Source organism: Schistocerca gregaria, unplaced genomic scaffold, assembly GCF_023897955.1.
Source record: "Schistocerca gregaria isolate iqSchGreg1 unplaced genomic scaffold, iqSchGreg1.2 ptg000564l, whole genome shotgun sequence".
NCBI lineage: Eukaryota > Metazoa > Arthropoda > Insecta > Orthoptera > Acrididae > Schistocerca > Schistocerca gregaria.
The window spans coordinates 35,428-59,528 of NW_026061956.1; the positions used below are offsets into that span (position 1 = coordinate 35,428).

General features: G+C 52.7%; 36 non-coding genes across 36 annotated transcripts; 9 read left to right on the forward strand and 27 right to left on the reverse strand.

Annotated features, from left to right (window-relative positions):
• Window positions 1–309: 309 nt before the first annotated feature.
• Window positions 310–383, reverse strand: Trnai-aau (transfer RNA isoleucine (anticodon AAU)). The gene has a single exon. It is a non-coding gene; the product is annotated as a tRNA-Ile (tRNA).
• Window positions 384–581: 198 nt separating this feature from the next.
• Window positions 582–653, reverse strand: Trnae-uuc (transfer RNA glutamic acid (anticodon UUC)). The gene has a single exon. It is a non-coding gene; the product is annotated as a tRNA-Glu (tRNA).
• A 705-nt stretch (window positions 654–1,358) lies between these two features.
• Trnag-gcc (transfer RNA glycine (anticodon GCC)) lies at window positions 1,359–1,429 on the reverse strand. Its single transcript has one exon. It is a non-coding gene; the product is annotated as a tRNA-Gly (tRNA).
• A 331-nt stretch (window positions 1,430–1,760) lies between these two features.
• Window positions 1,761–1,832, forward strand: Trnag-ucc (transfer RNA glycine (anticodon UCC)). The gene has a single exon. It is a non-coding gene; the product is annotated as a tRNA-Gly (tRNA).
• Window positions 1,833–2,268: 436 nt separating this feature from the next.
• Trnai-aau (transfer RNA isoleucine (anticodon AAU)) lies at window positions 2,269–2,342 on the reverse strand. The gene has a single exon. It is a non-coding gene; the product is annotated as a tRNA-Ile (tRNA).
• Window positions 2,343–2,540: 198 nt separating this feature from the next.
• On the reverse strand, window positions 2,541–2,612 carry Trnae-uuc (transfer RNA glutamic acid (anticodon UUC)). Its single transcript has one exon. It is a non-coding gene; the product is annotated as a tRNA-Glu (tRNA).
• A 705-nt stretch (window positions 2,613–3,317) lies between these two features.
• Trnag-gcc (transfer RNA glycine (anticodon GCC)) lies at window positions 3,318–3,388 on the reverse strand. The gene has a single exon. It is a non-coding gene; the product is annotated as a tRNA-Gly (tRNA).
• A 331-nt stretch (window positions 3,389–3,719) lies between these two features.
• On the forward strand, window positions 3,720–3,791 carry Trnag-ucc (transfer RNA glycine (anticodon UCC)). The gene has a single exon. It is a non-coding gene; the product is annotated as a tRNA-Gly (tRNA).
• A 436-nt stretch (window positions 3,792–4,227) lies between these two features.
• On the reverse strand, window positions 4,228–4,301 carry Trnai-aau (transfer RNA isoleucine (anticodon AAU)). Its single transcript has one exon. It is a non-coding gene; the product is annotated as a tRNA-Ile (tRNA).
• A 198-nt stretch (window positions 4,302–4,499) lies between these two features.
• Window positions 4,500–4,571, reverse strand: Trnae-uuc (transfer RNA glutamic acid (anticodon UUC)). The gene has a single exon. It is a non-coding gene; the product is annotated as a tRNA-Glu (tRNA).
• Window positions 4,572–11,615: 7,044 nt separating this feature from the next.
• On the forward strand, window positions 11,616–11,687 carry Trnag-ucc (transfer RNA glycine (anticodon UCC)). Its single transcript has one exon. It is a non-coding gene; the product is annotated as a tRNA-Gly (tRNA).
• Window positions 11,688–12,123: 436 nt separating this feature from the next.
• On the reverse strand, window positions 12,124–12,197 carry Trnai-aau (transfer RNA isoleucine (anticodon AAU)). The gene has a single exon. It is a non-coding gene; the product is annotated as a tRNA-Ile (tRNA).
• Window positions 12,198–12,395: 198 nt separating this feature from the next.
• Window positions 12,396–12,467, reverse strand: Trnae-uuc (transfer RNA glutamic acid (anticodon UUC)). The gene has a single exon. It is a non-coding gene; the product is annotated as a tRNA-Glu (tRNA).
• A 705-nt stretch (window positions 12,468–13,172) lies between these two features.
• Window positions 13,173–13,243, reverse strand: Trnag-gcc (transfer RNA glycine (anticodon GCC)). Its single transcript has one exon. It is a non-coding gene; the product is annotated as a tRNA-Gly (tRNA).
• Window positions 13,244–13,574: 331 nt separating this feature from the next.
• Trnag-ucc (transfer RNA glycine (anticodon UCC)) lies at window positions 13,575–13,646 on the forward strand. Its single transcript has one exon. It is a non-coding gene; the product is annotated as a tRNA-Gly (tRNA).
• A 436-nt stretch (window positions 13,647–14,082) lies between these two features.
• On the reverse strand, window positions 14,083–14,156 carry Trnai-aau (transfer RNA isoleucine (anticodon AAU)). Its single transcript has one exon. It is a non-coding gene; the product is annotated as a tRNA-Ile (tRNA).
• Window positions 14,157–14,354: 198 nt separating this feature from the next.
• Trnae-uuc (transfer RNA glutamic acid (anticodon UUC)) lies at window positions 14,355–14,426 on the reverse strand. Its single transcript has one exon. It is a non-coding gene; the product is annotated as a tRNA-Glu (tRNA).
• A 705-nt stretch (window positions 14,427–15,131) lies between these two features.
• Trnag-gcc (transfer RNA glycine (anticodon GCC)) lies at window positions 15,132–15,202 on the reverse strand. Its single transcript has one exon. It is a non-coding gene; the product is annotated as a tRNA-Gly (tRNA).
• A 331-nt stretch (window positions 15,203–15,533) lies between these two features.
• On the forward strand, window positions 15,534–15,605 carry Trnag-ucc (transfer RNA glycine (anticodon UCC)). Its single transcript has one exon. It is a non-coding gene; the product is annotated as a tRNA-Gly (tRNA).
• A 436-nt stretch (window positions 15,606–16,041) lies between these two features.
• On the reverse strand, window positions 16,042–16,115 carry Trnai-aau (transfer RNA isoleucine (anticodon AAU)). Its single transcript has one exon. It is a non-coding gene; the product is annotated as a tRNA-Ile (tRNA).
• Window positions 16,116–16,313: 198 nt separating this feature from the next.
• On the reverse strand, window positions 16,314–16,385 carry Trnae-uuc (transfer RNA glutamic acid (anticodon UUC)). Its single transcript has one exon. It is a non-coding gene; the product is annotated as a tRNA-Glu (tRNA).
• A 705-nt stretch (window positions 16,386–17,090) lies between these two features.
• Window positions 17,091–17,161, reverse strand: Trnag-gcc (transfer RNA glycine (anticodon GCC)). The gene has a single exon. It is a non-coding gene; the product is annotated as a tRNA-Gly (tRNA).
• Window positions 17,162–17,492: 331 nt separating this feature from the next.
• On the forward strand, window positions 17,493–17,564 carry Trnag-ucc (transfer RNA glycine (anticodon UCC)). Its single transcript has one exon. It is a non-coding gene; the product is annotated as a tRNA-Gly (tRNA).
• Window positions 17,565–18,000: 436 nt separating this feature from the next.
• Window positions 18,001–18,074, reverse strand: Trnai-aau (transfer RNA isoleucine (anticodon AAU)). The gene has a single exon. It is a non-coding gene; the product is annotated as a tRNA-Ile (tRNA).
• A 198-nt stretch (window positions 18,075–18,272) lies between these two features.
• Trnae-uuc (transfer RNA glutamic acid (anticodon UUC)) lies at window positions 18,273–18,344 on the reverse strand. Its single transcript has one exon. It is a non-coding gene; the product is annotated as a tRNA-Glu (tRNA).
• A 705-nt stretch (window positions 18,345–19,049) lies between these two features.
• On the reverse strand, window positions 19,050–19,120 carry Trnag-gcc (transfer RNA glycine (anticodon GCC)). The gene has a single exon. It is a non-coding gene; the product is annotated as a tRNA-Gly (tRNA).
• A 331-nt stretch (window positions 19,121–19,451) lies between these two features.
• Window positions 19,452–19,523, forward strand: Trnag-ucc (transfer RNA glycine (anticodon UCC)). The gene has a single exon. It is a non-coding gene; the product is annotated as a tRNA-Gly (tRNA).
• Window positions 19,524–19,959: 436 nt separating this feature from the next.
• Window positions 19,960–20,033, reverse strand: Trnai-aau (transfer RNA isoleucine (anticodon AAU)). The gene has a single exon. It is a non-coding gene; the product is annotated as a tRNA-Ile (tRNA).
• A 198-nt stretch (window positions 20,034–20,231) lies between these two features.
• Window positions 20,232–20,303, reverse strand: Trnae-uuc (transfer RNA glutamic acid (anticodon UUC)). Its single transcript has one exon. It is a non-coding gene; the product is annotated as a tRNA-Glu (tRNA).
• Window positions 20,304–21,008: 705 nt separating this feature from the next.
• Trnag-gcc (transfer RNA glycine (anticodon GCC)) lies at window positions 21,009–21,079 on the reverse strand. Its single transcript has one exon. It is a non-coding gene; the product is annotated as a tRNA-Gly (tRNA).
• Window positions 21,080–21,410: 331 nt separating this feature from the next.
• Window positions 21,411–21,482, forward strand: Trnag-ucc (transfer RNA glycine (anticodon UCC)). Its single transcript has one exon. It is a non-coding gene; the product is annotated as a tRNA-Gly (tRNA).
• A 463-nt stretch (window positions 21,483–21,945) lies between these two features.
• Window positions 21,946–22,019, reverse strand: Trnai-aau (transfer RNA isoleucine (anticodon AAU)). The gene has a single exon. It is a non-coding gene; the product is annotated as a tRNA-Ile (tRNA).
• Window positions 22,020–22,217: 198 nt separating this feature from the next.
• On the reverse strand, window positions 22,218–22,289 carry Trnae-uuc (transfer RNA glutamic acid (anticodon UUC)). Its single transcript has one exon. It is a non-coding gene; the product is annotated as a tRNA-Glu (tRNA).
• A 705-nt stretch (window positions 22,290–22,994) lies between these two features.
• On the reverse strand, window positions 22,995–23,065 carry Trnag-gcc (transfer RNA glycine (anticodon GCC)). Its single transcript has one exon. It is a non-coding gene; the product is annotated as a tRNA-Gly (tRNA).
• A 331-nt stretch (window positions 23,066–23,396) lies between these two features.
• Trnag-ucc (transfer RNA glycine (anticodon UCC)) lies at window positions 23,397–23,468 on the forward strand. The gene has a single exon. It is a non-coding gene; the product is annotated as a tRNA-Gly (tRNA).
• Window positions 23,469–23,926: 458 nt separating this feature from the next.
• Trnai-aau (transfer RNA isoleucine (anticodon AAU)) lies at window positions 23,927–24,000 on the reverse strand. Its single transcript has one exon. It is a non-coding gene; the product is annotated as a tRNA-Ile (tRNA).
• Window positions 24,001–24,101: the final 101 nt, after the last annotated feature.

Consider the following 24,101-nt stretch of genomic DNA (forward strand, 5'->3'; position numbering starts at 1 on the left):
CGCGAGAGCTGACGCTCTCAAATCGGCCTATATCAAAACGACAAGCACGAGAAACGACTGAGAGAGGTAAGGGGAGGCGAGGCAATGGACACACAGCACGCCCCTTCATGTCACGGTGGCGTCTCCCTGACCGAATCGGGCTGTAGCTCCGAAAACAAAGGAGAAAGGAACAGAGGAAGTAAAACTGCCAACAGTACCCTGTGTTCGGATGCGCTCACGCGCCCGAGTACTGGCAAGGGTGATGATCTTTTGGTGATCACACTGGCCAGCTGAAATCGGCGCTGCCTTTTCGTAGTTGTAAAAGCGAAGTGGCCCGTGGGGGGATCGAACCCACGACCTTCGCGTTATTAGCACGACGCTCTAACCAACTGAGCTAACGGGCCTCGACAGATTCAGCTGCTCAGCCCTACGCTGGAAACGTGTGGCATGAAGCCATACACCATTTCTATGGCCGTCGAGTGTCTGCTTCCCTCCTCTATATTCTGCTGACTGTCACGAAACAGTAGCTATATTGCGAGCAGGACGGGAAACGGCAGCTCGCACAGCTCAAACTTGTCACGATTCGTGTGGAAAAAATTCCGTTCCGGTACCGGGAATCGAACCCGGGCCTCCTGGGTGAAAGCCAGGTATCCTAGCCACTAGACCACACCGGATGTGGGCGTTCCTTCGACGGCTCGGACGGTCGCTTGTCGCATTTCGTGCCGAGTCCCGCGTCGGCGCCCTTTTCTCTTTGCGAGCATACTGACTGGCAAGGCGAGCACCTCAAACGTCTCAGAGCAATGCTTTTGGCTTCATGCTCTGCTGGGAGAAGAGGAAAAGGGAAGCTGTAAGTAGCAAAAGCAGGAAGTAAACATTTTCCCGCTGAAGCGTTGTGGATAACAAACAAGAAATACGTTGGGGCCCTAGCAACAGCACCACCCGCGGTCACAGGAAATTAAATCGAGGATCGAACTCACGACCTTAAGATTACGAGACTTAGGCGCTGCCTACTGCGCTACCGAGGCACCGGCGACCCGTACCCAATGTTGGACGCAGAGACACTGTACTTCCTGGATAACGTGTTCTATTTGCTACACGTGCATTGCCGGCCCTGTTGATTGCGGTGTTGCTGCAGCTTTTGCAGCGATAGGAAGCACTCCTTGACGTTGAAGTTCGGTGCCTCGGAGGCACCTGGACACAGCAACTTGCGAGTCGAGGCCGACGCTAGTCTGCAGAACATGATGCGATCGTCCTAGTGGGGACCCGAAAGTGCTGCGTTCTCGGTTCTTCTCAAGGGAATCCAGCTATACATTCTTATGGATCGTGCATGTCAAGCGCGCAAGCCACACTGCAGCATTATCGCGGGAAAAGCAAAATGATGCATCGGCCGGGAATCGAACCCGGGCCGCCCGCGTGGCAGGCGAGCATTCTACCACTGAACCACCGATGCTCGGGACAGTAGCAACTTCACGCTGTTTCCAGAGCAGATGTCTCAAGGGAAAGTGGGACTGCCGTAGCATCCTGTCGAGAAGATGCTGCAGACGCTGAACCCTGCACTGCACTGCTTAAAAACGCCGCCAGAACGCGGTCCTCTGCGTACTCTTGCGTCGCCGGCACCGACTCTTGCCAAAGGATGCGAAATGTGCGCGGATACGCTGTCCGAATGCGTCTGGATGTGCTCCCCTAGCCTACCTCGAAATGCGCCTGCCAGGTACCATCACCTTCGGCCGCTGCCGACAGGCGGGAAGCCGACACGGTGCGGCGCCGGGGCGCTCGCTTGTGCGGTGGTGGTGTAATGGTCAGCATAGTTGCCTTCCAAGCAGTTGATCCGGGTTCGATTCCCGGCCACCGCAGCAGGCTTTTAATTTCGCGTATGAGTACTTTTGCCACGCGCCCTTAAATTAATGTTTTTTTCTCCCTGTTACTCGCTGCACACCAGCCCCTAGTGTGTCTCGACTTGTCTCGACTTTGCTCGGCTGACGCGAGAGCTGACGCTCTCAAATCGGCCTATATCAAAACGACAAGCACGAGAAACGACTGAGAGAGGTAAGGGGAGGCGAGGCAATGGACACACAGCACGCCCCTTCATGTCACGGTGGCGTCTCCCTGACCGAATCGGGCTGTAGCTCCGAAAACAAAGGAGAAAGGAACAGAGGAAGTAAAACTGCCAACAGTACCCTGTGTTCGGATGCGCTCACGCGCCCGAGTACTGGCAAGGGTGATGATCTTTTGGTGATCACACTGGCCAGCTGAAATCGGCGCTGCCTTTTCGTAGTTGTAAAAGCGAAGTGGCCCGTGGGGGGTTCGAACCCACGACCTTCGCGTTATTAGCACGACGCTCTAACCAACTGAGCTAACGGGCCTCGACAGATTCAGTTGCTCAGCCCTACGCTGGAAACGTGTGGCATGAAGCCATACACCATTTCTATGGCCGTCGAGTGTCTGCTTCCCTCCTCTATATTCTGCTGACTGTCACGAAACAGTAGCTATATTGCGAGCAGGACGGGAAACGGCAGCTCGCACAGCTCAAACTTGTCACGATTCGTGTGGAAAAAATTCCGTTCCGGTACCGGGAATCGAACCCGGGCCTCCTGGGTGAAAGCCAGGTATCCTAGCCACTAGACCACACCGGATGTGGGCGTTCCTTCGACGGCTCGGACGGTCGCTTGTCGCATTTCGTGCCGAGTCCCGCGTCGGCGCCCTTTTCTCTTTGCGAGCATACTGACTGGCAAGGCGAGCACCTCAAACGTCTCAGAGCAATGCTTTTGGCTTCATGCTCTGCTGGGAGAAGAGGAAAAGGGAAGCTGTAAGTAGCAAAAGCAGGAAGTAAACATTTTCCCGCTGAAGCGTTGTGGATAACAAACAAGAAATACGTTGGGGCCCTAGCAACAGCACCACCCGCGGTCACAGGAAATTAAATCGAGGATCGAACTCACGACCTTAAGATTACGAGACTTAGGCGCTGCCTACTGCGCTACCGAGGCACCGGCGACCCGTACCCAATGTTGGACGCAGAGACACTGTACTTCCTGGATAACGTGTTCTATTTGCTACACGTGCATTGCCGGCCCTGTTGATTGCGGTGTTGCTGCAGCTTTTGCAGCGATAGGAAGCACTCCTTGACGTTGAAGTTCGGTGCCTCGGAGGCACCTGGACACAGCAACTTGCGAGTCGAGGCCGACGCTAGTCTGCAGAACATGATGCGATCGTCCTAGTGGGGACCCGAAAGTGCTGCGTTCTCGGTTCTTCTCAAGGGAATCCAGCTATACATTCTTATGGATCGTGCATGTCAAGCGCGCAAGCCACACTGCAGCATTATCGCGGGAAAAGCAAAATGATGCATCGGCCGGGAATCGAACCCGGGCCGCCCGCGTGGCAGGCGAGCATTCTACCACTGAACCACCGATGCTCGGGACAGTCGTAACTTCACGTTGCTTCCTGAGCAGATGTCTCAAGGGAAAGTGGGACTGCCGTAGCATCCTGTCGAGAAGATGCTGCAGACGCTGAACCCTGCACTGCACTGCTTAAAAACGCCGCCAGAACGCGGTCCTCTGCGTACTCTTGCGTCGCCGGCACCGACTCTTGCCAAAGGATGCGAAATGTGCGCGGATACGCTGTCCGAATGCGTCTGGATGTGCTCCCCTAGCCTACCTCGAAATGCGCCTGCCAGGTACCATCACCTTCGGCCGCTGCCGACAGGCGGGAAGCCGACACGGTGCGGCGCCGGGGCGCTCGCTTGTGCGGTGGTGGTGTAATGGTCAGCATAGTTGCCTTCCAAGCAGTTGATCCGGGTTCGATTCCCGGCCACCGCAGCAGGCTTTTAATTTCGCGTATGAGTACTTTTGCCACGCGCCCTTAAATTAATGTTTTTTTCTCCCTGTTACTCGCTGCACACCAGCCCCTAGTGTGTCTCGACTTGTCTCGACTTTGCTCGGCTGACGCGAGAGCTGACGCTCTCAAATCGGCCTATATCAAAACGACAAGCACGAGAAACGACTGAGAGAGGTAAGGGGAGGCGAGGCAAAGGACACACAGCACGCCCCTTCATGTCACGGTGGCGTCTCCCTGACCGAATCGGGCTGTAGCTCCGAAAACAAAGGAGAAAGGAACAGAGGAAGTAAAACTGCCAACAGTACCCTGTGTTCGGATGCGCTCACGCGCCCGAGTACTGGCAAGGGTGATGATCTTTTGGTGATCACACTGGCCAGCTGAAATCGGCGCTGCCTTTTCGTAGTTGTAAAAGCGAAGTGGCCCGTGGGGGGATCGAACCCACGACCTTCGCGTTATTAGCACGACGCTCTAACCAACTGAGCTAACGGGCCTCGACAGATTCAGTTGCTCAGCCCTACGCTGGAAACGTGTGGCATGAAGCCATACACCATTTCTATGGCCGTCGAGTGTCTGCTTCCCTCCTCTATATTCTGCTGACTGTCACGAAACAGTAGCTATATTGCGAGCAGGACGGGAAACGGCAGCTCGCACAGCTCAAACTTGTCACGATTCGTGTGGAAAAAATTCCGTTCCGGTACCGGGAATCGAACCCGGGCCTCCTGGGTGAAAGCCAGGTATCCTAGCCACTAGACCACACCGGATGTGGGCGTTCCTTCGACGGCTCGGACGGTCGCTTGTCGCATTTCGTGCCGAGTCCCGCGTCGGCGCCCTTTTCTCTTTGCGAGCATACTGACTGGCAAGGCGAGCACCTCAAACGTCTCAGAGCAATGCTTTTGGCTTCATGCTCTGCTGGGAGAAGAGGAAAAGGGAAGCTGTAAGTAGCAAAAGCAGGAAGTAAACATTTTCCCGCTGAAGCGTTGTGGATAACAAACAAGAAATACGTTGGGGCCCTAGCAACAGCACCACCCGCGGTCACAGGAAATTAAATCGAGGATCGAACTCACGACCTTAAGATTACGAGACTTAGGCGCTGCCTACTGCGCTACCGAGGCACCGGCGACCCGTACCCAATGTTGGACGCAGAGACACTGTACTTCCTGGATAACGTGTTCTATTTGCTACACGTGCATTGCCGGCCCTGTTGATTGCGGTGTTGCTGCAGCTTTTGCAGCGATAGGAAGCACTCCTTGACGTTGAAGTTCGGTGCCTCGGAGGCACCTGGACACAGCAACTTGCGAGTCGAGGCCGACGCTAGTCTGCAGAACATGATGCGATCGTCCTAGTGGGGACCCGAAAGTGCTGCGTTCTCGGTTCTTCTCAAGGGAATCCAGCTATACATTCTTATGGATCGTGCATGTCAAGCGCGCAAGCCACACTGCAGCATTATCGCGGGAAAAGCAAAATGATGCATCGGCCGGGAATCGAACCCGGGCCGCCCGCGTGGCAGGCGAGCATTCTACCACTTTTTTTTTTGTTTTTTTTTTTTTTTTTTTCCCACGACGCTGAGATTAAGAGTCTCATGCGCTACCGACTTTTTTTTTTTTTTTTTTTTTTTTACCCACGCGTGCAGAGCACATTGGATTAGCAGTCCAACGCCTTAACCACTTTTTTTTTTTTTTTTTTTTTTTTTTTTCTTTTTTTTTTTATTTTTTTTTTTTTTTCTCCTGTGAGGATGGAACTTACTACCCCTGGTTTATTAGACCAGTGCTCTACCACTTTTTTTTTTTTTTTTTTTTTTTTTTTTTTTTTTTTTTTTCCTTTTTTTTTTCTTTTTTTTTTTTTTTTTTTTTTTTTTTTTTTTTTTTTTTTTTTTAGTCCGACGCCTTATCCATTTTTTTTTTTTTTTTTTTTTTTTTTTATTTTACTAAAGCTATATGGCAGGCGGCGGCAAAGAGGGCAGGGGTCAAGAATCCTGAGGCCTGGCCTCGATGTCGCCCCCATACCAGTCACGCCATTTGTATATGTGAAATTTTTTTTAATTTTTTATTTTTTATTTATAATTTTGTTTGAACCACTTTTTTTTTTTTTTTCCTCTTTTTGTTTTTTATGAGGATCTTCCAGAAGGGATCCATTCTTCCACCAGAACTCAAATCCATTTCTTCTAGGTGAGTGAGGCGTTAACGGCAAAAAAAAATGATGACACTATCAACTATGTTAAGCAGTGTCGAACTAAAGTACCTTTTCTGGTTAGGATTAATAAATAAATAAATAAGAAATAAGTGATTAAAAAGGAATCTTCTCCTTTGTTGGTGCAAAATATAAGAAAACGAAAAGTGTTTGTTTTTTTCTCTAGTGTTGTCTTCACATCTTTCGTCTGTTATTGTCCTCTGCTGCTCCTCAATGATGTAGCGAATAGTCGGTTTCGCCTTACTTCGAAAGAAGGTTAAACATGCATTCATGTCTCGTGGTATAGTTTCGGGCGTTCTTTAAATATTACGTTCCCCGTCATGGCAAGGCTGACGGGTCGAGTGTCGAATCGCATCACACAATGGTCTTGCTTAAAAAGTTGGCAAAGGTCGCCTTGTAGTTACGTTCGCGTGCGATCATGCTGTGCTGCAGGGTCAGGTATAGAACGAAATCGTCTTTGTTCTTATCGCCAGTACTAAAAATATAGTGCACTGTGTGACCTATTATCCAGTTGACAGCATTCCGCTTTGTCCTGGGAAATGGGATTGCATCAGGATTGAGAAAGTCAGCTGGCGTTATCGCAGATGGTGAGGTCCTCTTGATGCTCGACAGTTTCTGTCGGGCGTAACCCCATATATCTTTCGTGGTACCACAGACGAAACGGTGTTCTTCGCTGTCTATGAGATTACACGTGACACACATTGGCGAGTCCTGCAAATGAATTGCATGAAGCCTGGACTGCGTCGGGATTTTTCTATTGACGGCAGCGTACCACGTCGCCTTTACTTGCGAAGGTAAGTAGGGGCTGTGGATGTTTTGCCACGTCGCGTCCCAGTTGTAGTTTGGAAATTTTTGTTCGATAACATTCCGTGATTTAGTTGCCACAAAGGAGTTGTAGATTGCCTTAACTGTCGTCAAATTCTTTTCAGAGACTGTTGTATGGACATAACTATACTCTAAGAGAAAACTCTTGAAGTGGTAGAGCGCAGTCGGTATATGGTGCACATCAATTGGCGGTTGAAGATCAGTCGGTGCGATTTCATTCAGGACAAGAGCGGTCAGACTGGTCGGTGACTGTTTCCATAGCTTGTAAGTTTTGCAGAAATAAAGAGCTTTCGCTTTCTTGTGTACATCGATGAGACTGAGTCCGCCATCTCGCGTTGGGAGTGTCAAGGTGTCATATCGAACTTTAAAGATCTGGCCACGACATACAAAGTGTCCAAGCGCGGACAGCATGCATTTGGCTATATCGGTGGGGATGGGCAAAACTTGAGCCACATAATTGATTTTGGCAGTGATATAAATATTGGCCAATTCAACCTTTTGAAGCTCGTCCAATTTCCTGACGCTATGTAACTTCGCACAAGCACGAATTTTGTTGAGCAATTGCTTATAATTGGCAGCAATGGTGTGGTGGATGGTGTTCCGAAAATCGACACCGAGACACGTCATCCTAGTGATCTCTTTAAGCTGGCCATGACCGATCGCGCCTATGCCTTGCCCAACGTTCATGATCCCTGATTTCGTCCAATGCAGTTTCGCACCAGATGCCTTTTCATATTGTGAGATGATCTGGAGACCCCTCTCGACCTCATTGACATTCATAGCTAGGAAGGTAACATCATCAGCGTAAGCTCGGCACACTATCTTCTGCCCGTGTATGTGGAGTCCTTGTAAACGTTCCGTCAAGGTGACTAGCAGCGGTTCGATCGCAATGGCAAACAGCGCCATCGACATAGGGCAGCCCTGCCTAACAGAACTGTTTATCGGGACGGCGCGACTTGGCTGACCGTTAACGACAAGTTTGGATGTACTATTCCGTAACAATTTCTGTATGATGCTGATGAACTGCGGAGGAAAACCCAGAGTCTGCATTATCTGGAAAAGGTAAGGATGGTTCACTCTGTCGAAAGCCTGTGCGAAATCTAAAGTTACGATAGCACATCGGATTTTGCAAGCGTCCGCAACAGAAATCACATCTCGATAGTCTGATAATGTCTGATATATAGCTCTGTCCTTTCCAACACTCGTTTGATGTGATCCAATGACGGTATGCATCACAGTTTTCATTCTCGTTGCGAGAATGCGAGCAAAAATTTTGTAGTCGCTGTTGAGCAACGTAATGGGTCGCAAAGTTGCGACGGTGTTATTGCTCGTCCGTTTCGGGAGTAAGACCACAAGTCCTTCACTGAATGGCGGAGGAATGGGCATGTCCGGTTTGAGAAGTTCGTTGCAGAGCACCGTCAGCTTTGTCTTCAGTTGTGGCCAGAAGACTTGATAAAGTTCCACCGGGAGACCGTCACATCCGGGAGATTTGTTTTTTGGACTGTGGAACACCACATCTTCCAGTTCATCTTCCGTTACATCGGTGACGAGTTCGGCTACATCCGCAGGGCTAAGCCTGTGCGTTAAGCTGCTCCGGAACTCTGCAAGGGCTTCGTCGTCGGTAGGTTTATTGGACATCAAGTCAGTGTAATAAGTTTGAACGGCGTCTCTGATATCGTGTTGCCGAGTTAGAATCGTGCCGTCTTCGGATTGTAGTTCAGTTAAGATCTTTGTCCGTGCTCGTTTAGTTTCACGTATCAGGTGATAAATGGATGGCTGTTCGCCTTTTGCCATAGTCGAAACCCGACCTCTAATTTTGTAACCTTCCATCTGTTTTCGTTTCAAAAGTAATATTTTTGCTTGCAGTCTTTTAATGCGGGGGTAGTTGTCAATCACAGTGGCATCAAGAGTATATAAGTCTCGAAGACATTGATAATAAAACTCCATCGTTCTCTTAAACCACCAGTTCTTATTCCGGGAATATTGTATCATGGATTTACGAATTTTCGGTTTAGCGCATTCGAGCCACCATTGCAATGCCGAGCCGTACGTATTGAATTTGGCTTCACTTTCATTCCACGCTCGAGTGAAGGCTTCTCTGCATTCAGGATCGTCTAAATGTGCAACATTTAGTTTCCATAGTCCTTTGCCTCGGTAGGTGTCCTGTTTCCCCAAATTCAGCGTGCAAATATAAGCCGCATGGTCGGAGAAACTGGTTGGCCAGACCTCAGTTTGTAAAATTCGCTGTCTGAGAGTGTCCGATACGTAAATGCGGTCCAATCTACTCGCTGAATGATTCGTGACGTGAGTAAAACCGGGTGTTGTACCAAACTTGTGCTCCCACGTATCGACTAAACGTAAATCCTTGACGATCTGTTCTAATTCAATCGATTTATTGAAATGCGGCGTCTGATCTTTGGCGTTAAGTACACAGTTAAAATCTCCCGCCAATGTTAGGTGGTCATATTGTGTTGCAAAAAGCGGAAGTATTTCTTCCTTGAAAAAGTCCGCTCGGCGTCGCCTATTAGTTGAGCCGGATGGTGCATACAGATTTAGGAGTCTAACATTATTGATAGTCACGCCAATTCCCCTACAACTTATGAGTCGTTCTACATTCTGGACGATAATTCCTTCTTTCGTGAGAATAGCGGTGCCTAAATCGGAACCGTGTCCCGGATTGGCCGTCACATTATAACCGGGAATGTGGTCCAAAGCAATGTCGGCGACCTCCTGAAGCAAGAGGATATCAATGTCGGCGGCGTATAAGAGGTCTACGATGTTGTCGAGTTTGAGGGAACTGCGGATTTTATTTATATTTAATGTACCAATTTTATACGCCTGCTGATCAGTCATTCACGCTCTTACGAGAGTAAGAAGGAATCGGCGCCGTTTTAAAAGAAGTCAGAGTCCTCTTCTTCGTTTGCCTGCCGTGGATCCAGTAACTTATCATCATGTGCCGGTTCTATTGCCGTAGAAGGCTGTTCGGGAAATCGGGAAGTGACTGGAATATCAGTTGCATCAGCGTCCATGTGTTCGACCTCTGGTTCCGCCGCCCAGTCTATAGTGCTGGGGTTCTTGGACGCAAGAGGATGATGTTGTCGTTGTTCTTTTAAACAATGATCAACATCGTCACTGCACATGGGAGACACCTGGCCGGTAGCATCGCGAGAGGGCTCAGTTAGCGTGATTGCACGATCTTCATCCCGCAGGTGTGCAGAAGTTAGTGCCTGTTGGCGGGAGGGTTCTGGTGATTTTGCACTGACTTTGTCCATGATTTGCTGCACCTTTCCCCGCAACGACGCCGCCGCCTCTTCCGCACCCTGGCGGGCGATTCTGCGTTTCTTGTTCTTCCGCGGGGATTTAGCAGGTGGACAACGCTCATCGGAATCCGAGATTTCATGGTGGGGTTGTGGGGAACGACATTCAGCAGTCACAGTCCTGACCTGCGTCTCTGAGGAGGTGGAATTTTGTTCTGTTGACAGAGTCGGGGACTGCGCTACGGAATCAACCACGTCACTCACACTCAGGTGTTGCTCTTGTCGCTCAGAAATGTCAGCAAGTTGCTCGGCCGTTGGAGGAAGGGTTGGTTGGGGGCGAATGTCTACTTCGGTATCCATGGGCAGTTGGTCGGTCGGTTGGTCGCGAGCCACCGAAGCGTAAGTGGTGGACAAAATAGTCATCTCCGCGGACTTCACCGGTTCACCTGTCGGCAGCTGCACAACACGTCTTTGAATACATTCAGAACGAATATGACCTGGAGAATTGCAAGCTGCACACGTTCGTGGTTGACCATCATAAATGACGATACCTCGATAACCGCAAACGTTAATGTAAGACGGAATATGTCGTAATAAGTCCACCTTCAACTGCCTGACACCGTTCAAAACCGGATATTTGTGAGCACCGGACCATTTTTCTGCAAAATTACTGAGGACCTTCCCAAAGGGTGCAATAACAAGATTGATCGCATCTGTAGGAACTTCAAAGGGTAGCTCAAAAATTCGAATTGTTCGAATACCAAGTCCCACATGATCGACAGTAACTTCGCCAATATTTCCATCACTGTGTTTAAACTTAAGCTTACCACCGGTATTATTGACAACTCGTTCGCATAACTCAGGGTTTTTCAGCTTCAAGTACATCACACTACTCACAATTGACAAGTGAAAACCAACAGTATCTTCAAACGGAACTTGAACAACTTCCTCTAACCAATCCTCAATTTCGAAAGATTTAGGTCGAGCAAAACGTCGATCAAAGGTAAATTTCAGAGTGTCCTTTCTACTAAGTTGAGCCATTACTGCATTTTCGAACGTTGACAGAATATCTAACTACTGCGAAGCGCCGGCGAAAACGCACAGACTTACACAGCGGATGTAAACAAAGCCAGCCGCAGAGCGAAGCACAGCACGACGAACCGCTCGCCACCGCCGCTGCAGGCAGACTACTGAACCACCGATGCTCGGGACAGTAGTAACTTCACGCTGCTTCCTGAGCAGATGTCTCAAGGGAAAGTGGGACTGCCGTAGCATCCTGTCGAGAAGATGCTGCAGACGCTGAACCCTGCACTGCACTGCTTAAAAACGCCGCCAGAACGCGGTCCTCTGCGTACTCTTGCGTCGCCGGCACCGACTCTTGCCAAAGGATGCGAAATGTGCGCGGATACGCTGTCCGAATGCGTCTGGATGTGCTCCCCTAGCCTACCTCGAAATGCGCCTGCCAGGTACCATCACCTTCGGCCGCTGCCGACAGGCGGGAAGCCGACACGGTGCGGCGCCGGGGCGCTCGCTTGTGCGGTGGTGGTGTAATGGTCAGCATAGTTGCCTTCCAAGCAGTTGATCCGGGTTCGATTCCCGGCCACCGCAGCAGGCTTTTAATTTCGCGTATGAGTACTTTTGCCACGCGCCCTTAAATTAATGTTTTTTTCTCCCTGTTACTCGCTGCACACCAGCCCCTAGTGTGTCTCGACTTGTCTCGACTTTGCTCGGCTGACGCGAGAGCTGACGCTCTCAAATCGGCCTATATCAAAACGACAAGCACGAGAAACGACTGAGAGAGGTAAGGGGAGGCGAGGCAAAGGACACACAGCACGCCCCTTCATGTCACGGTGGCGTCTCCCTGACCGAATCGGGCTGTAGCTCCGAAAACAAAGGAGAAAGGAACAGAGGAAGTAAAACTGCCAACAGTACCCTGTGTTCGGATGCGCTCACGCGCCCGAGTACTGGCAAGGGTGATGATCTTTTGGTGATCACACTGGCCAGCTGAAATCGGCGCTGCCTTTTCGTAGTTGTAAAAGCGAAGTGGCCCGTGGGGGGATCGAACCCACGACCTTCGCGTTATTAGCACGACGCTCTAACCAACTGAGCTAACGGGCCTCGACAGATTCAGTTGCTCAGCCCTACGCTGGAAACGTGTGGCATGAAGCCATACACCATTTCTATGGCCGTCGAGTGTCTGCTTCCCTCCTCTATATTCTGCTGACTGTCACGAAACAGTAGCTATATTGCGAGCAGGACGGGAAACGGCAGCTCGCACAGCTCAAACTTGTCACGATTCGTGTGGAAAAAATTCCGTTCCGGTACCGGGAATCGAACCCGGGCCTCCTGGGTGAAAGCCAGGTATCCTAGCCACTAGACCACACCGGATGTGGGCGTTCCTTCGACGGCTCGGACGGTCGCTTGTCGCATTTCGTGCCGAGTCCCGCGTCGGCGCCCTTTTCTCTTTGCGAGCATACTGACTGGCAAGGCGAGCACCTCAAACGTCTCAGAGCAATGCTTTTGGCTTCATGCTCTGCTGGGAGAAGAGGAAAAGGGAAGCTGTAAGTAGCAAAAGCAGGAAGTAAACATTTTCCCGCTGAAGCGTTGTGGATAACAAACAAGAAATACGTTGGGGCCCTAGCAACAGCACCACCCGCGGTCACAGGAAATTAAATCGAGGATCGAACTCACGACCTTAAGATTACGAGACTTAGGCGCTGCCTACTGCGCTACCGAGGCACCGGCGACCCGTACCCAATGTTGGACGCAGAGACACTGTACTTCCTGGATAACGTGTTCTATTTGCTACACGTGCATTGCCGGCCCTGTTGATTGCGGTGTTGCTGCAGCTTTTGCAGCGATAGGAAGCACTCCTTGACGTTGAAGTTCGGTGCCTCGGAGGCACCTGGACACAGCAACTTGCGAGTCGAGGCCGACGCTAGTCTGCAGAACATGATGCGATCGTCCTAGTGGGGACCCGAAAGTGCTGCGTTCTCGGTTCTTCTCAAGGGAATCCAGCTATACATTCTTATGGATCGTGCATGTCAAGCGCGCAAGCCACACTGCAGCATTATCGCGGGAAAAGCAAAATGATGCATCGGCCGGGAATCGAACCCGGGCCGCCCGCGTGGCAGGCGAGCATTCTACCACTGAACCACCGATGCTCGGGACAGTAGTAACTTCACGCTGCTTCCTGAGCAGATGTCTCAAGGGAAAGTGGGACTGCCGTAGCATCCTGTCGAGAAGATGCTGCAGACGCTGAACCCTGCACTGCACTGCTTAAAAACGCCGCCAGAACGCGGTCCTCTGCGTACTCTTGCGTCGCCGGCACCGACTCTTGCCAAAGGATGCGAAATGTGCGCGGATACGCTGTCCGAATGCGTCTGGATGTGCTCCCCTAGCCTACCTCGAAATGCGCCTGCCAGGTACCATCACCTTCGGCCGCTGCCGACAGGCGGGAAGCCGACACAGTGCGGCGCCGGGGCGCTCGCTTGTGCGGTGGTGGTGTAATGGTCAGCATAGTTGCCTTCCAAGCAGTTGATCCGGGTTCGATTCCCGGCCACCGCAGCAGGCTTTTAATTTCGCGTATGAGTACTTTTGCCACGCGCCCTTAAATTAATGTTTTTTTCTCCCTGTTACTCGCTGCACACCAGCCCCTAGTGTGTCTCGACTTGTCTCGACTTTGCTCGGCTGACGCGAGAGCTGACGCTCTCAAATCGGCCTATATCAAAACGACAAGCACGAGAAACGACTGAGAGAGGTAAGGGGAGGCGAGGCAAAGGACACACAGCACGCCCCTTCATGTCACGGTGGCGTCTCCCTGACCGAATCGGGCTGTAGCTCCGAAAACAAAGGAGAAAGGAACAGAGGAAGTAAAACTGCCAACAGTACCCTGTGTTCGGATGCGCTCACGCGCCCGAGTACTGGCAAGGGTGATGATCTTTTGGTGATCACACTGGCCAGCTGAAATCGGCGCTGCCTTTTCGTAGTTGTAAAAGCGAAGTGGCCCGTGGGGGGATCGAACCCACGACCTTCGCGTTATTAGCACGACGCTCTAACCAACTGAGCTAACGGGCCTCGACAGATTCAGTTGCTCAGCCCTACGCTGGAAACGTGTGGCATGAAGCCATACACCATTTCTATGGCCGTCGAGTGTCTGCTTCCCTCCTCTATATTCTGCTGACTGTCACGAAACAGTAGCTATATTGCGAGCAGGACGGGAAACGGCAGCTCGCACAGCTCAAACTTGTCACGATTCGTGTGGAAAAAATTCCGTTCCGGTACCGGGAATCGAACCCGGGCCTCCTGGGTGAAAGCCAGGTATCCTAGCCACTAGACCACACCGGATGTGGGCGTTCCTTCGACGGCTCGGACGGTCGCTTGTCGCATTTCGTGCCGAGTCCCGCGTCGGCGCCCTTTTCTCTTTGCGAGCATACTGACTGGCAAGGCGAGCACCTCAAACGTCTCAGAGCAATGCTTTTGGCTTCATGCTCTGCTGGGAGAAGAGGAAAAGGGAAGCTGTAAGTAGCAAAAGCAGGAAGTAAACATTTTCCCGCTGAAGCGTTGTGGATAACAAACAAGAAATACGTTGGGGCCCTAGCAACAGCACCACCCGCGGTCACAGGAAATTAAATCGAGGATCGAACTCACGACCTTAAGATTACGAGACTTAGGCGCTGCCTACTGCGCTACCGAGGCACCGGCGACCCGTACCCAATGTTGGACGCAGAGACACTGTACTTCCTGGATAACGTGTTCTATTTGCTACACGTGCATTGCCGGCCCTGTTGATTGCGGTGTTGCTGCAGCTTTTGCAGCGATAGGAAGCACTCCTTGACGTTGAAGTTCGGTGCCTCGGAGGCACCTGGACACAGCAACTTGCGAGTCGAGGCCGACGCTAGTCTGCAGAACATGATGCGATCGTCCTAGTGGGGACCCGAAAGTGCTGCGTTCTCGGTTCTTCTCAAGGGAATCCAGCTATACATTCTTATGGATCGTGCATGTCAAGCGCGCAAGCCACACTGCAGCATTATCGCGGGAAAAGCAAAATAATGCATCGGCCGGGAATCGAACCCGGGCCGCCCGCGTGGCAGGCGAGCATTCTACCACTGAACCACCGATGCTCGGGACAGTAGTAACTTCACGCTGCTTCCTGAGCAGATGTCTCAAGGGAAAGTGGGACTGCCGTAGCATCCTGTCGAGAAGATGCTGCAGACGCTGAACCCTGCACTGCACTGCTTAAAAACGCCGCCAGAACGCGGTCCTCTGCGTACTCTTGCGTCGCCGGCACCGACTCTTGCCAAAGGATGCGAAATGTGCGCGGATACGCTGTCCGAATGCGTCTGGATGTGCTCCCCTAGCCTACCTCGAAATGCGCCTGCCAGGTACCATCACCTTCGGCCGCTGCCGACAGGCGGGAAGCCGACACGGTGCGGCGCCGGGGCGCTCGCTTGTGCGGTGGTGGTGTAATGGTCAGCATAGTTGCCTTCCAAGCAGTTGATCCGGGTTCGATTCCCGGCCACCGCAGCAGGCTTTTAATTTCGCGTATGAGTACTTTTGCCACGCGCCCTTAAATTAATGTTTTTTTCTCCCTGTTACTCGCTGCACACCAGCCCCTAGTGTGTCTCGACTTGTCTCGACTTTGCTCGGCTGACGCGAGAGCTGACGCTCTCAAATCGGCCTATATCAAAACGACAAGCACGAGAAACGACTGAGAGAGGTAAGGGGAGGCGAGGCAAAGGACACACAGCACGCCCCTTCATGTCACGGTGGCGTCTCCCTGACCGAATCGGGCTGTAGCTCCGAAAACAAAGGAGAAAGGAACAGAGGAAGTAAAACTGCCAACAGTACCCTGTGTTCGGATGCGCTCACGCGCCCGAGTACTGGCAAGGGTGATGATGTTTTGGTGATCACACTGGCCAGCTGAAATCGGCGCTGCCTTTTCGTAGTTGTAAAAGCGAAGTGGCCCGTGGGGGGATCGAACCCACGACCTTCGCGTTATTAGCACGACGCTCTAACCAACTGAGCTAACGGGCCTCGACAGATTCAGTTGCTCAGCCCTACGCTGGAAACGTGTGGCATGAAGCCATACACCATTTCTATGGCCGTCGAGTGTCTGCTTCCCTCCTCTATATTCTGCTGACTGTCACGAAACAGTAGCTATATTGCGAGCAGGACGGGAAACGGCAGCTCGCACAGCTCAAACTTGTCACGATTCGTGTGGAAAAAATTCCGTTCCGGTACCGGGAATCGAACCCGGGCCTCCTGGGTGAAAGCCAGGTATCCTAGCCACTAGACCACACCGGATGTGGGCGTTCCTTCGACGGCTCGGACGGTCGCTTGTCGCATTTCGTGCCGAGTCCCGCGTCGGCGCCCTTTTCTCTTTGCGAGCATACTGACTGGCAAGGCGAGCACCTCAAACGTCTCAGAGCAATGCTTTTGGCTTCATGCTCTGCTGGGAGAAGAGGAAAAGGGAAGCTGTAAGTAGCAAAAGCAGGAAGTAAACATTTTCCCGCTGAAGCGTTGTGGATAACAAACAAGAAATACGTTGGGGCCCTAGCAACAGCACCACCCGCGGTCACAGGAAATTAAATCGAGGATCGAACTCACGACCTTAAGATTACGAGACCTAGGCGCTGCCTACTGCGCTACCGAGGCACCGGCGACCCGTACCCAATGTTGGACGCAGAGACACTGTACTTCCTGGATAACGTGTTCTATTTGCTACACGTGCATTGCCGGCCCTGTTGATTGCGGTGTTGCTGCAGCTTTTGCAGCGATAGGAAGCACTCCTTGACGTTGAAGTTCGGTGCCTCGGAGGCACCTGGACACAGCAACTTGCGAGTCGAGGCCGACGCTAGTCTGCAGAACATGATGCGATCGTCCTAGTGGGGACCCGAAAGTGCTGCGTTCTCGGTTCTTCTCAAGGGAATCCAGCTATACATTCTTATGGATCGTGCATGTCAAGCGCGCAAGCCACACTGCAGCATTATTGCGGGAAAAGCAAAATGATGCATCGGCCGGGAATCGAACCCGGGCCGCCCGCGTGGCAGGCGAGCATTCTACCACTGAACCACCGATGCTCGGGACAGTAGTAACTTCACGCTGCTTCCTGAGCAGATGTCTCAAGGGAAAGTGGGACTGCCGTAGCATCCTGTCGAGAAGATGCTGCAGACGCTGAACCCTGCACTGCACTGCTTAAAAACGCCGCCAGAACGCGGTCCTCTGCGTACTCTTGCGTCGCCGGCACCGACTCTTGCCAAAGGATGCGAAATGTGCGCGGATACGCTGTCCGAATGCGTCTGGATGTGCTCCCCTAGCCTACCTCGAAATGCGCCTGCCAGGTACCATCACCTTCGGCCGCTGCCGACAGGCGGGAAGCCGACACGGTGCGGCGCCGGGGCGCTCGCTTGTGCGGTGGTGGTGTAATGGTCAGCATAGTTGCCTTCCAAGCAGTTGATCCGGGTTCGATTCCCGGCCACCGCAGCAGGCTTTTAATTTCGCGTATGAGTACTTTTGCCACGCGCCCTTAAATTAATGTTTTTTTCTCCCTGTTACTCGCTGCACACCAGCCCCTAGTGTGTCTCGACTTGTCTCGACTTTGCTCGGCTGACGCGAGAGCTGACGCTCTCAAATCGGCCTATATCAAAACGACAAGCACGAGAAACGACTGAGAGAGGTAAGGGGAGGCGAGGCAAAGGACACACAGCACGCCCCTTCATGTCACGGTGGCGTCTCCCTGACCGAATCGGGCTGTAGCTCCGAAAACAAAGGAGAAAGGAACAGAGGAAGTAAAACTGCCAACAGTACCCTGTGTTCGGATGCGCTCACGCGCCCGAGTACTGGCAAGGGTGATGATCTTTTGGTGATCACACTGGCCAGCTGAAATCGGCGCTGCCTTTTCGTAGTTGTAAAAGCGAAGTGGCCCGTGGGGGGATCGAACCCACGACCTTCGCGTTATTAGCACGACGCTCTAACCAACTGAGTTAACGGGCCTCGACAGATTCAGTTGCTCAGCCCTACGCTGGAAACGTGTGGCATGAAGCCATACACCATTTCTATGGCCGTCGAGTGTCTGCTTCCCTCCTCTATATTCTGCTGACTGTCACGAAACAGTAGCTATATTGCGAGCAGGACGGGAAACGGCAGCTCGCACAGCTCAAACTTGTCACGATTCGTGTGGAAAAAATTCCGTTCCGGTACCGGGAATCGAACCCGGGCCTCCTGGGTGAAAGCCAGGTATCCTAGCCACTAGACCACACCGGATGTGGGCGTTCCTTCGACGGCTCGGACGGTCGCTTGTCGCATTTCGTGCCGAGTCCCGCGTCGGCGCCCTTTTCTCTTTGCGAGCATACTGACTGGCAAGGCGAGCACCTCAAACGTCTCAGAGCAATGCTTTTGGCTTCATGCTCTGCTGGGAGAAGAGGAAAAGGGAAGCTGTAAGTAGCAAAAGCAGGAAGTAAACATTTTCCCGCTGAAGCGTTGTGGATAACAAACAAGAAATACGTTGGGGCCCTAGCAACAGCACCACCCGCGGTCACAGGAAATTAAATCGAGGATCGAACTCACGACCTTAAGATTACGAGACTTAGGCGCTGCCTACTGCGCTACCGAGGCACCGGCGACCCGTACCCAATGTTGGACGCAGAGACACTGTACTTCCTGGATAACGTGTTCTATTTGCTACACGTGCATTGCCGGCCCTGTTGATTGCGGTGTTGCTGCAGCTTTTGCAGCGATAGGAAGCACTCCTTGACGTTGAAGTTCGGTGCCTCGGAGGCACCTGGACACAGCAACTTGCGAGTCGAGGCCGACGCTAGTCTGCAGAACATGATGCGATCGTCCTAGTGGGGACCCGAAAGTGCTGCGTTCTCGGTTCTTCTCAAGGGAATCCAGCTATACATTCTTATGGATCGTGCATGTCAAGCGCGCAAGCCACACTGCAGCATTATCGCGGGAAAAGCAAAATGATGCATCGGCCGGGAATCGAACCCGGGCCGCCCGCGTGGCAGGCGAGCATTCTACCACTGAACCACCGATGCTCGGGACAGTAGTAACTTCACGCTGCTTCCTGAGCAGATGTCTCAAGGGAAAGTGGGACTGCCGTAGCATCCTGTCGAGAAGATGCTGCAGACGCTGAACCCTGCACTGCACTGCTTAAAAACGCCGCCAGAACGCGGTCCTCTGCGTACTCTTGCGTCGCCGGCACCGACTCTTGCCAAAGGATGCGAAATGTGCGCGGATACGCTGTCCGAATGCGTCTGGATGTGCTCCCCTAGCCTACCTCGAAATGCGCCTGCCAGGTACCATCACCTTCGGCCGCTGCCGACAGGCGGGAAGCCGACACGGTGCGGCGCCGGGGCGCTCGCTTGTGCGGTGGTGGTGTAATGGTCAGCATAGTTGCCTTCCAAGCAGTTGATCCGGGTTCGATTCCCGGCCACCGCAGCAGGCTTTTAATTTCGCGTATGAGTACTTTTGCCACGCGCCCTTAAATTAATGTTTTTTTCTCCCTGTTACTCGCTGCACACCAGCCCCTAGTGTGTCTCGACTTGTCTCGACTTTGCTCGGCTGACGCGAGAGCTGACGCTCTCAAATCGGCCTATATCAAAACGACAAGCACGAGAAACGACTGAGAGAGGTAAGGGGAGGCGAGGCAAAGGACACACAGCACGCCCCTTCATGTCACGGTGGTGTCTCCCTGACCGAATCGGGCTGTAGCTCCGAAAACAAAGGAGTAAGGAACAGAGGAAGTAAAACTGCCAACAGTACCCTGTGTTCGGATGCGCTCACGCGCCCGAGTACTGGCAAGGGTGATGATCTTTTGGTGATCACACTGGCCAGCTGAAATCGGCGCTGCCTTTTCGTAGTTGTAAAAGCGAAGTGGCCCGTGGGGGGATCGAACCCACGACCTTCGCGTTATTAGCACGACGCTCTAACCAACTGAGCTAACGGGCCTCGACAGATTCAGTTGCTCAGCCCTACGCTGGAAACGTGTGGCACGAAGCCATACACCATTTCTATGGCCGTCGAGTGTCTGCTTCCCTCCTCTATATTCTGCTGACTGTCACGAAACAGTAGCTATATTGCGAGCAGGACGGGAAACGGCAGCTCGCACAGCTCAAACTTGTCACGATTCGTGTGGAAAAAATTCCGTTCCGGTACCGGGAATCGAACCCGGGCCTCCTGGGTGAAAGCCAGGTATCCTAGCCACTAGACCACACCGGATGTGGGCGTTCCTTCGACGGCTCGGACGGTCGCTTGTCGCATTTCGTGCCGAGTCCCGCGTCGGCGCCCTTTTCTCTTTGCGAGCATACTGACTGGCAAGGCGAGCACCTCAAACGTCTCAGAGCAATGCTTTTGGCTTCATGCTCTGCTGGGAGAAGAGGAAAAGGGAAGCTGTAAGTAGCAAAAGCAGGAAGTAAACATTTTCCCGCTGAAGCGTTGTGGATAACAAACAAGAAATACGTTGGGGCCCTAGCAACAGCACCACCCGCGGTCACAGGAAATTAAATCGAGGATCGAACTCACGACCTTAAGATTACGAGACTTAGGCGCTGCCTACTGCGCTACCGAGGCACCGGCGACCCGTACCCAATGTTGGACGCAGAGACACTGTACTTCCTGGATAACGTGTTCTATTTGCTACACGTGCATTGCCGGCCCTGTTGATTGCGGTGTTGCTGCAGCTTTTGCAGCGATAGGAAGCACTCCTTGACGTTGAAGTTCGGTGCCTCGGAGGCACCTGGACACAGCAACTTGCGAGTCGAGGCCGACGCTAGTCTGCAGAACATGATGCGATCGTCCTAGTGGGGACCCGAAAGTGCTGCGTTCTCGGTTCTTCTCAAGGGAATCCAGCTATACATTCTTATGGATCGTGCATGTCAAGCGCGCAAGCCACACTGCAGCATTATCGCGGGAAAAGCAAAATGATGCATCGGCCGGGAATCGAACCCGGGCCGCCCGCGTGGCAGGCGAGCATTCTACCACTGAACCACCGATGCTCGGGACAGTAGCAACTTCACGCTGCTTCCTGAGCAGATGTCTCAAGGGAAAGTGGGACTGCCGTAGCATCCTGTCGAGAAGATGCTGCAGACGCTGAACCCTGCACTGCACTGCTTAAAAACGCCGCCAGAACGCGGTCCTCTGCGTACTCTTGCGTCGCCGGCACCGACTCTTGCCAAAAGATGCGAAATGTGCGCGGATACGCTGTCCGAATGCGTCTGGATGTGCTCCCCTAGCCTACCTCGAAATGCGCCTGCCAGGTACCATCACCTTCGGCCGCTGCCGACAGGCGGGAAGCCGACACGGTGCGGCGCCGGGGCGCTCGCTTGTGCGGTGGTGGTGTAATGGTCAGCATAGTTGCCTTCCAAGCAGTTGATCCGGGTTCGATTCCCGGCCACCGCAGCAGGCTTTTAATTTCGCGTATGAGTACTTTTGCCACGCGCCCTTAAATTAATGTTTTTTCTCCCTGTTACTCGCTGCACACCAGCCCCTAGTGTGTCTCGACTTGTCTCGACTTGTCTCGACTTGTCTCGACTTGTCTCGACTTGTCTCGACTTTGCTCGGCTGACGCTCTCAAATCGGCCTATATCAAAACGACAAGCACGAGAAACGACTGAGAGAGGTAAGGGGAGGCGAGGCAAAGGACACACAGCACGCCCCTTCATGTCACGGTGGCGTCTCCCTGACCGAATCGGGCTGTAGCTCCGAAAACAAAGGAGAAAGGAACAGAGGAAGTAAAACTGCCAACAGTACCCTGTGTTCGGATGCGCTCACGCGCCCGAGTACTGGCAAGGGTGATGATCTTTTGGTGATCACACTGGCCAGCTGAAATCGGCGCTGCCTTTTCGTAGTTGTAAAAGCGAAGTGGCCCGTGGGGGGATCGAACCCACGACCTTCGCGTTATTAGCACGACGCTCTAACCAACTGAGCTAACGGGCCTCGACAGATTCAGTTGCTCAGCCCTACGCTGGAAACGTGTGGCATGAAGCCAGACACCATTTCTATGGCCGTCGAGTGTCTGCTTCCCTCCTCTATATTCTGCTGACTGTCACGAAACAGTAGCTATATTGCGAGCAGGACGGGAAACGGCAGCTCGCACAGCTCAAACTTGTCACGATTCGTGTGGAAAAAATTCCGTTCCGGTACCGGGAATCGAACCCGGGCCTCCTGGGTGAAAGCCAGGTATCCTAGCCACTAGACCACACCGGATGTGGGCGTTCCTTCGACGGCTCGGACGGTCGCTTGTCGCATTTCGTGCCGAGTCCCGCGTCGGCGCCCTTTTCTCTTTGCGAGCATACTGACTGGCAAGGCGAGCACCTCAAACGTCTCAGAGCAATGCTTTTGGCTTCATGCTCTGCTGGGAGAAGAGGAAAAGGGAAGCTGTAAGTAGCAAAAGCAGGAAGTAAACATTTTCCCGCTGAAGCGTTGTGGATAACAAACAAGAAATACGTTGGGGCCCTAGCAACAGCACCACCCGCGGTCACAGGAAATTAAATCGAGGATCGAACTCACGACCTTAAGATTACGAGACTTAGGCGCTGCCTACTGCGCTACCGAGGCACCGGCGACCCGTACCCAATGTTGGACGCAGAGACACTGTACTTCCTGGATAACGTGTTCTATTTGCTACACGTGCATTGCCGGCCCTGTTGATTGCGGTGTTGCTGCAGCTTTTGCAGCGATAGGAAGCACTCCTTGACGTTGAAGTTCGGTGCCTCGGAGGCACCTGGACACAGCAACTTGCGAGTCGAGGCCGACGCTAGTCTGCAGAACATGATGCGATCGTCCTAGTGGGGACCCGAAAGTGCTGCGTTCTCGGTTCTTCTCAAGGGAATCCAGCTATACATTCTTATGGATCGTGCATGTCAAGCGCGCAAGCCACACTGCAGCATTATCGCGGGAAAAGCAAAATAATGCATCGGCCGGGAATCGAACCCGGGCCGCCCGCGTGGCAGGCGAGCATTCTACCACTGAACCACCGATGCTCGGGACAGTAGTAACTTCACGCTGCTTCCTGAGCAGATGTCTCAAGGGAAAGTGGGACTGCCGTAGCATCCTGTCGAGAAGATGCTGCAGACGCTGAACCCTGCACTGCACTGCTTAAAAACGCCGCCAGAACGCGGTCCTCTGCGTACTCTTGCGTCGCCGGCACCGACTCTTGCCAAAGGATGCGAAATGTGCGCGGATACGCTGTCCGAATGCGTCTGGATGTGCTCCCCTAGCCTACCTCGAAATGCGCCTGCCAGGTACCATCACCTTCGGCCGCTGCCGACAGGCGGGAAGCCGACACGGTGCGGCGCCGGGGCGCTCGCTTGTGCGGTGGTGGTGTAATGGTCAGCATAGTTGCCTTCCAAGCAGTTGATCCGGGTTCGATTCCCGGCCACCGCAGCAGGCTTTTAATTTCGCGTATGAGTACTTTTGCCACGCGCCCTTAAATTAATGTTTTTTTCTCCCTGTTACTCGCTGCACACCAGCCCCTAGTGTGTCTCGACTTGTCTCGACTTGTCTCTCGACTTGTCTCGACTTTGCTCGGCTGACGCGAGAGCTGACGCTCTCAAATCGGCCTATATCAAAACGACAAGCACGAGAAACGACTGAGAGAGGTAAGGGGAGGCGAGGCAAAGGACACACAGCACGCCCCTTCATGTCACGGTGGCGTCTCCCTGACCGAATCGGGCTGTAGCTCCGAAAACAAAGGAGAAAGGAACAGAGGAAGTAAAACTGCCAACAGTACCCTGTGTTCGGATGCGCTCACGCGCCCGAGTACTGGCAAGGGTGATGATCTTTTGGTGATCACACTGGCCAGCTGAAATCGGCGCTGCCTTTTCGTAGTTGTAAAAGCGAAGTGGCCCGTGGGGGGATCGAACCCACGACCTTCGCGTTATTAGCACGACGCTCTAACCAACTGAGCTAACGGGCCTCGACAGATTCAGCTGCTCAGCCCTACGCTGGAAACGTGTGGCATGAAGCCATACACCATTTCTATGGCCGTCGAGTGTCTGCTTCCCTCCTCTATATTCT